At 39.4% G+C, this 7,845-nt stretch overlaps 1 long non-coding RNA gene across 1 annotated transcript; it reads left to right on the forward strand.

Annotated features, from left to right (window-relative positions):
• The first annotated feature begins 1,122 nt into the window (after positions 1 to 1,122).
• Positions 1,123 to 3,507, forward strand: LOC138671995 (uncharacterized). Its single transcript, XR_011319522.1, has 3 exons — positions 1,123 to 1,283; positions 1,560 to 1,713; positions 3,225 to 3,507. It is a non-coding gene; the product is annotated as an uncharacterized lncRNA (long non-coding RNA).
• The last annotated feature ends 4,338 nt before the right edge of the window (positions 3,508 to 7,845 follow it).

The following is a 7,845-nucleotide window of genomic DNA, read 5'->3' on the forward strand; positions in this document are numbered from 1 at the left end:
GCTACTATATAAACTGCGCATGACCGCACGGCCATGCGCTAGTATTGTCTTGTAAATATGTGTGTGTGTTGTGAGTGAAAGTCGCTCTTTAAATAACCCTCCCTATTGAATGTCTGTTCGCGGAAGGTGTATGTTTGCTATCTAGCGCCCGACTTATCCAACAGCACGAAACACACATTTCAGCTACCAGTTGCTGTGTCCGCCAGTACGGTGCCGTGCGCTTGCTCTGCGCTTTCCTGACCCAAGCCTGGGTGGTTAGTGGCATCCGTCAGTGTGGCACCGCACGCACTCTTGTGCCTTTATATTATTATTTATATTCCTCTGACACACCCAGTTGCGGTGTTGTGCCAGCAAGGGTCTAATCGGACTTCAATCCTGTGTAGGGTTTGAGTCCGCTGACTTCTTGCTCGCGCTTTATGTGCGGTACTGCGGTCCTGTGACGCAACAGGATCGCTTCTTTCACGCAGGGTGAAGTTAACCCATGTGTGTATACTTAGTACCGCCATATAGTCCGTCTTACTAGCAGCAGGGTCTTTTACCTGCACGGTGGACCTCGGACTGCGAACGCACCTAGTTTCTTATTATCTATACTTGGTGCGTTCCACCGGTCCTTAACAACTTCAACCATCAGCTTCAGCAAGGCTGGTTATTAAGAATAGAGGGGTCTCTGAGCTTTTTTTTAAATTATTTTAAAAAAACATCATGGGGTCCCCCAATTTTAGAAAACTAGCCTTGTAAAGCAGACAGCTGGGGGCTGGTATTCTCAGTTTCATAAGGGGCCATGTGTATTGGCCACCCCAGCCTTAAAATAGCAGCCCGCAGCCGCCCTAAGAAAGGCACATCTATTACATGTGCCTATTCTGGCTCTTTTCCCGGCTGTTCCCACTTGCCCTGTATCAAAACTTCTATAATCTTCATCTTCAACAACTCCTTTGTCCTAAAAATAAATAGGGGCATGAGCTTGCATATTTCAACACTGGTCTTCTGTTATATCTATTACATGTCAGCTTTTTAGCTGAATTTCCCCTCTCTACAGATTTTGCTGTTTACTACACATAAAATGTATTCCTTGTTCTTTTCAATGTCCTTGTTATGGTTTTATAGCTAGTGTTATATGGCTCTGTCTTTGGTTATCTTATTTAACAAAGAGGAAGATTTTCTTTTTGTTTTTGTTTTTTAGACTACGAAGATTAATTGTCTGTATCCGGATTACCAAGAGAAAGGAAAACAAGTTTAAGAAAACTCAAAAATGTTTTATACTGCACTAAAGTTTGAAAGTAGAGGTATTTTTTTCTTTATTACATTGTATTCTCTGAGTGGCAGAAAAAAAACCCTCACAGCAAAGGGCAGTCAATGGCCAGACGTTATCTGGATGTGAGTTAGCATGATTCCTTAGAGGGTTAAAATTAGATCAGAAAGCCTATGGATGAATGACTTAGATATGTTTGTTTGTTTAAGATACATAATGCATTATGGAAAAAGAGATCGCTTGACTGAAACTTGGACAGAAGGCGTAGCAATTGGCAGAAACTGATTTTTTTTTCTCCTTGACTTTGCAGTCTTCATGAGAATGTGTTTCACTGAATCTTCTACATCTAGAAATGCACAAGGCTAAAGCAACCAAGAAGGAGAACCGTAACTAAAAAAATAAAGATATGACCTACATTTTTGAGAATATCTATAAAAAGCATGAATTTAAAGAGTTAAGAGCAGGTATTTATGATCATAAGCCAATGTGCACATGTATATGTAGCTGTTATTTGGAGACAAAAATGTGTGAACATGACATAATATCTTGTGTAGGTACTGAACCATTGTTTATACCATGGAAATCAAGCAACAAAAGTTTGGTGCTAAAGAGAGGATAAAGAAGGCAGGAAGAAGGTTTAATTTGCTTTAGGCTATGTTCACATGTTGCATTTTTGTAGTGTTTTTTATGCCAAGTTTAACCCCTTTCCAACATCAGGTGAAATAATACACCGATGTCGGACTCCCCCTGTTTGGTGTGGCACTGAGACGCACCTTTCTGGGCACATGACAGCTGATATTTATAGCTGACATGTGCCCGCAACAGCCGCGGGTGGAATCGCGATCCACCTGCTGCTGTTAACTAGTTAAATGCCAATGTCAATCTCTGACACCGGCATTTAACTCACGCTTCAAGCAAGTGCCAGAAATCCCACCCATCGGTGACCCCGTCACATGATCGCGGGTCACCGATGGGTTGGCATGACAACCAGAGCTCTCCAGCAGACCTCTATGTTTGTCATAGCCAGATTGCTATGAGTGCCACCCGGTAGTAGAAATGTGCTTTATGAGAAGATAAGGTTGACATGTAGGAAACAAGAATGAGTTAAGTAACACATGAGTAAGCACTTTGCTTAAAGATAAAGGGAAAAGGGCCTTTGAACATTAATGAGTCACATAGTAGGTAGCATCTTCCTGAGCATCAAAATTTCAAGTATGCCTATCTCCATGTGTGGCAACCTTCTTTTAGAGAAATATATCTTAAATTTGAAAAGTTGTGACATACTTTTCAAGCAAATGATTATTGAAATAATGGGTAAATTAGGTGCTTGGTGAATGACGAGTAATCAGGAACACCATCCCTTATGAAATCTGGGCACTCATCTTCTCCCTTCATTGATTGGCAATGTTGATTCACATAAATTTGTCTTCTGTTTCTTTACCTCCGCATTCTTAGGCCTATTTCTTAAATGTGAAATTCGCTATCTAAGTACAGACCACAATGTCTGGACTGGTCTCAGGACACTTAGCATGAACTCAAAAGCCTAATAGGTAAATATGAGGCTGTAGAGTTGGAGTCTGAACTGCGGCAAGATCGGACACTATAGTCCACACTTGGATCTTGGATATCAGATGTGTGAAATTGGTCTTATTTTTGAAGCCCTTTCAAAGGATAGGTTGTTTACCCATTTCTCAAAAAGAAAGGAACATATCTATTTAACAGTTAACTCAGATTAGATTTCTCAGTATTCTCACTTTGCTACAATAAAGTCCAATCTAAACTTTCTGTTGCATATCAAATCAGCTTCATCATTGCTTCACTTGTAGTAATACTCAGCAATGCTGAACATCACAGCATAATCTTTGTCAATTGGGAAAGCAGAGCTGCTCACAGCAAAATTGTTCATCAATCTGTTGCACGCTTTTCCAGCAGCTTTGGGCTTACTTCCTCTCACTTTCTTCACGCATCTTTTCAGGTGTTTTTAACAGCCACACAGCTTAAGTGGAAAGCAAAAATTACCTTTATCATCACATAAAACGTGTGCACATCAAGATGTTTTGGCGGGATTCCCAGTCCTAGAGACACACTGTTGCTATGGTGATGTATATCAAAGCTCAGCAAGACATAACATATGTATTTTTTCGTGTTAAATTTCTTTCTTTTTCCTACTCCCATTTTACTGGTAGTGTCTCTTTTTCCATTCCGAGGAAACAAATGCTGAGATTTTTCTTATAGTGTCTTTGACATTTAATAAACTTATAAGTTGTTTCTAAGATTCTACTGGTTGTGTGAATTATTTCTCATCGTAAGACAGAACAGGTGTTGATTGCAGACAAGCATTGACACAATTTACGCAAAGCTTTTTCGTTTAACCCTTTTAGTAGATTTTCCATAGAAAACTTGTATAAATATAACGGAATTAAAAAGTGCCTTTTGGCACTTTCCACGACCCTATAAACCCATGGTCAAAATTTCCATCAGCTGTTTACATTGTGACGTGTTTCATCAACCCAGGTTTCTAGAATATTATCATATGTCTATTTAGGCAACTCCAGATTCAAGATTAAGTGTTTTATATTTAATTATTATCCCTTTTAGAATTTTTCTTATTCCCAGTGAGCTGTATTTGACTTGTTCAGGGACAGGTTTATCTATCTATGTTGCAATGAATTTATTATTGAGTGTTCAAAGAAAAGGAGTTTTCTAATGAGAGGATAACTAATAATTACAAGATGAGTGTGGTCCAATAGCTGAGACACACATCAATCGACAGGACAGGAGACTTATTGGAATGCAATGGTGGTAGAACATGCGCAGTGCCTCTACATTTTTTGCCAAAAGGACAGACAAAAATAGTCAAGCGTAAAAGTATTTTTTCTTTGACAGTATAATATTGATTAAAGGGAATCTGTCAGGTCTGATAACATTATTAAACTGCAGATATCAGGCATAGATGACTTGAATACTCCATTCTTTCTATGTGTCCTTCACTTTTTTCTTACTGCACCTTTGTGTTAGGTGTCGAGTTCCCTCCGCTGCACAGGGGGAATCTTGAACTATGTCCGCCAACGGTATAATGGATGATGCTTTTAAACTCACACTCAGAGTAAACCAAAATGATTGTCTTAAAAAAAATCAAATAATGCTACAAAATCAGTAGGGGAAAGCAAGTAATTGTAAAGGAAAATAAAATACATCTTCTTTACCACCTACACACGTGGTCAAAATTGTTAGTACCCTTCATTTAATGACAGAAAAACTCACAATGGTCACAGAAATAACGAATCTAGCAAAATGAAAGTCAGACATTACTTTTCAACCAAGCTTCCACAGATTTAAAAAATATAAAACTCATGAAATAGGCCTGAACAGAAATGATGGTATCCCTGACAATAATGTTAAGTCAAGGTGTGTCCACTAACGATCATCACAGATGTCTACAATCTTGGAATCAATGAGTGGGCCTATAGATAGGGTTACAGATACTCACTGTGTTCTTTGGTGACATGGTGTGTATCACACTCTACATGGACGAGAGGAAGCGAAGGAATGAGTTGTCTCAGTAGATTAGAAAGAAAATTATAGACAAACATGTTAAAGATAAAAGTTATAAGACCATCTTGAAGCAGCTTGATGTTCCTGCGACTAGAGTTGCACATATTATTCAGAAATTTAAGATCTATGGGACTATAGCCCACCTCTATGGACGTGGCCCAGGAGGAAAATTAATGACAAATCAAAGAGACAGATAATATGAGTGGTAACAAAAGAGCCCAGAAAAACTTCTAAACAGATTAAAGGTGAACTTCAAGCTCAAGGAACATTAGTGTCAGATTGCACCATTCATTGTTGTATGAGTCAAAGTGGACTTCATGGGAGACGACTAAGGAGGACACAATTGTTGAAAAAAAATCATAGAAAAGCCAGACTGGAATTTGCCAAACTACCTATTGACAAGCCACAAAGCTTCTGGGAGAATGTCCTATGGACTGATGAGGAACATGGAAACATGGAGGAGGCTCTGTCATGCCCTGGGGCTGCTTTGCCGCACCTGGCACAGGGTGTCTAGAATCTGTGCAGGGTACAATGAAATCTCAAGACTATCAAGGGATTCTAGAGAGAAATGTGCTGCCCAGTGTCAGAAAGCTTGGTATCAGTCGTAGATCATGGGTCTTGCAACAGGATAACGACCCAAAACACACAGCTAAAAACACCCAAGAATGACTGAGGAAAACATTTGACTATTCAGAAGTGACCTAAATCCTATTGAGCATCTTTGGAAAGAGCTGAGACATGCGGTCTGGAAAAGGCAACCTTCAAACACGAGACAACTGGAGCAGTTTGTTCTGGAGGAGTGGGCCAAAATACCTGTTGAGAGGTGCAGAAGTCTCATTGACAGTTACAGGAATTGTTTGATTGCAGTGATTGCCTCAAAAGGTTGTGCAAGAAAATATTAAGTTAAGTGTACCATAATTTCCGTCCAGGCCTAGTTCATGAGTTTTATTTTTTTTTTAATTCTGTGGAAGCATGATTGAAAGAAAAAAAAACACATTCCCTCAGTAGAATTAGACCCAATAAACCCCAAAGATCTATTTCATCATTTGTATCCATGTCTTCTTCTATCACAGGGTGATATTACAGTAACACAAAAAAACTGCCTGTGTTGCAAAATAACCAGCCATGGGAGCAAATCTTTTTCGCTTACATCTACAGGAGAAGTATTTCTCATCAGTTTCTTGATTGCAACACTGAATTTGTAGTCTACCCACTGGATAATGATTGCAGATTTCAATATGTAGGAAGCACATCTCAAGCAATACATAATAGGATGAATGGACATAGCCATAATATAAAAAGGGCAACATGCTCCACAGTCTCTCTATGCACTTTTTGGTAGAACACATAAAAGATCCCACTAAACGTAAACTAATCATTCTTGAGGAAATACCGGATAATGTTGCTAATACAGTAGATTGCAGAGACTGATTAATAGTCAGTCATATTGGAACTTTAAATTAGCAACTCTCAAACGTGACGGTCTAATGGAATGCCTGGGTAACTCAGGTAAGGAATAGGGAGTATTAATAGATAATATAATATATGCATTATATATATATATATATAGATATATATATATATATATATATATATATCTATATATATATATATATACTCATACAGTACATTCCAAAAGTTTGGACACACCCTCTCATTTAAAGATTTTTCTGTATTTTCATGACTATGAAAATTGTACATTCAAACTGAAGGCATCAAATCTATGAATTAACACATGTGGAATTATATACTTATCAAAAAAGTGTGAAACAGCTGAAATTATGTCTTATATTCTAGGTTCTTCAAAGTAGCCACCTTTTGCTTTGATGACTGCTTTGCACACTCTTGGGATTCTCTTGATGAGCTTCAAGAGGTAGTCACCGGGAAAGGTCTTCCAACAATCTTGAAGGAGTTCCCAGAGATGCTTAGCACTTGTTGGCCATTTTGCTTTCACTCTGCGGTCCAGCTCACCCCAATCTCGATTGGGTTCAGGTCTGATGACTGTGGAGGCCAGATCATCTAGCATAGCACCCCATCACTCTCCTTCTTGGTCAAATAGCCCTTGCACAGCCTGGAGGAGTGTTTGGGGTCATTGTCCTGTTGAAAAATAAATGATGGTCCAACTAAACACAAACCGAATGGAATAGCATGTTGCTACAATATGCTGTGGTAGCCATGGTGGTTCAGTATGCCTTAAATTTTGAATATATCCCCAACAGTGTCACCAGCAAAGCACCCCCACATCATCACACCTCCTCCTCCATGCTTCACAGTGGGAACCAGGCATGTAGAGTCCATCCGTTCACCTTTTCTGCGTACCACAAAAACATGGTGGTTGGAACAAAAGATCTTAAATTTGGACTCATCAGACCGAAGCACAGATTTCCACTGGTCTAATGTCCATTCCTTGTGTTCTTTAGCCCAAACACGTCTCTTCTGCTTGTTGCCTGTCCTTAGCAGTGGTTTCCTTTCAGCTATTTTACCATGAAGGCTTGCTGCACAAACTCTCCTCTTAACAGTTGTTGTAGAGATGTGTCTGCTGCTAGAACTCTGTGTGGCATTGACCTGGTCTCTAATCTGAGCTGCTGTTAACCTGCGATTTGTGAGGCTGGTGACTCAGATAAACTTATCCTCAGAAGCAGAGGTGACTCTTGGACTTCCTTTCCTGGGGCAGTCCTCATGTGAGCCAATTTTTCAGACTGACTGACCTTCATTTCTAAAAGTAATGATGGCCACTCGTTTTTCTTTACTTAGCTGCTTTTTTCTTGCCATAATACAAATTCTAACAGTCTATTCAGTAGGACTATGAGCTGTGTATCCACCAGACTTCTGCACAACACAACTGATTGTCCTAACCCCACTTATAAGGCAAGAAATCCCACTGACAGGGCACACCTGTGAAGTGAAAACCATTCCCGGTGAATACCTCTTGAAGCTCATCAAGAGAATGCCAAGAGTGTGCAAAGCAGTCATCAAAGCAAAAGGTGGCTACTTTGAAGAACCTAGAATATAAGACATAATTTCAGTTGTTTCACACTTTT

Source organism: Ranitomeya imitator, chromosome 3 (genome assembly GCF_032444005.1).
Source record: "Ranitomeya imitator isolate aRanImi1 chromosome 3, aRanImi1.pri, whole genome shotgun sequence".
In the NCBI taxonomy this organism is placed as follows: domain Eukaryota; kingdom Metazoa; phylum Chordata; class Amphibia; order Anura; family Dendrobatidae; genus Ranitomeya; species Ranitomeya imitator.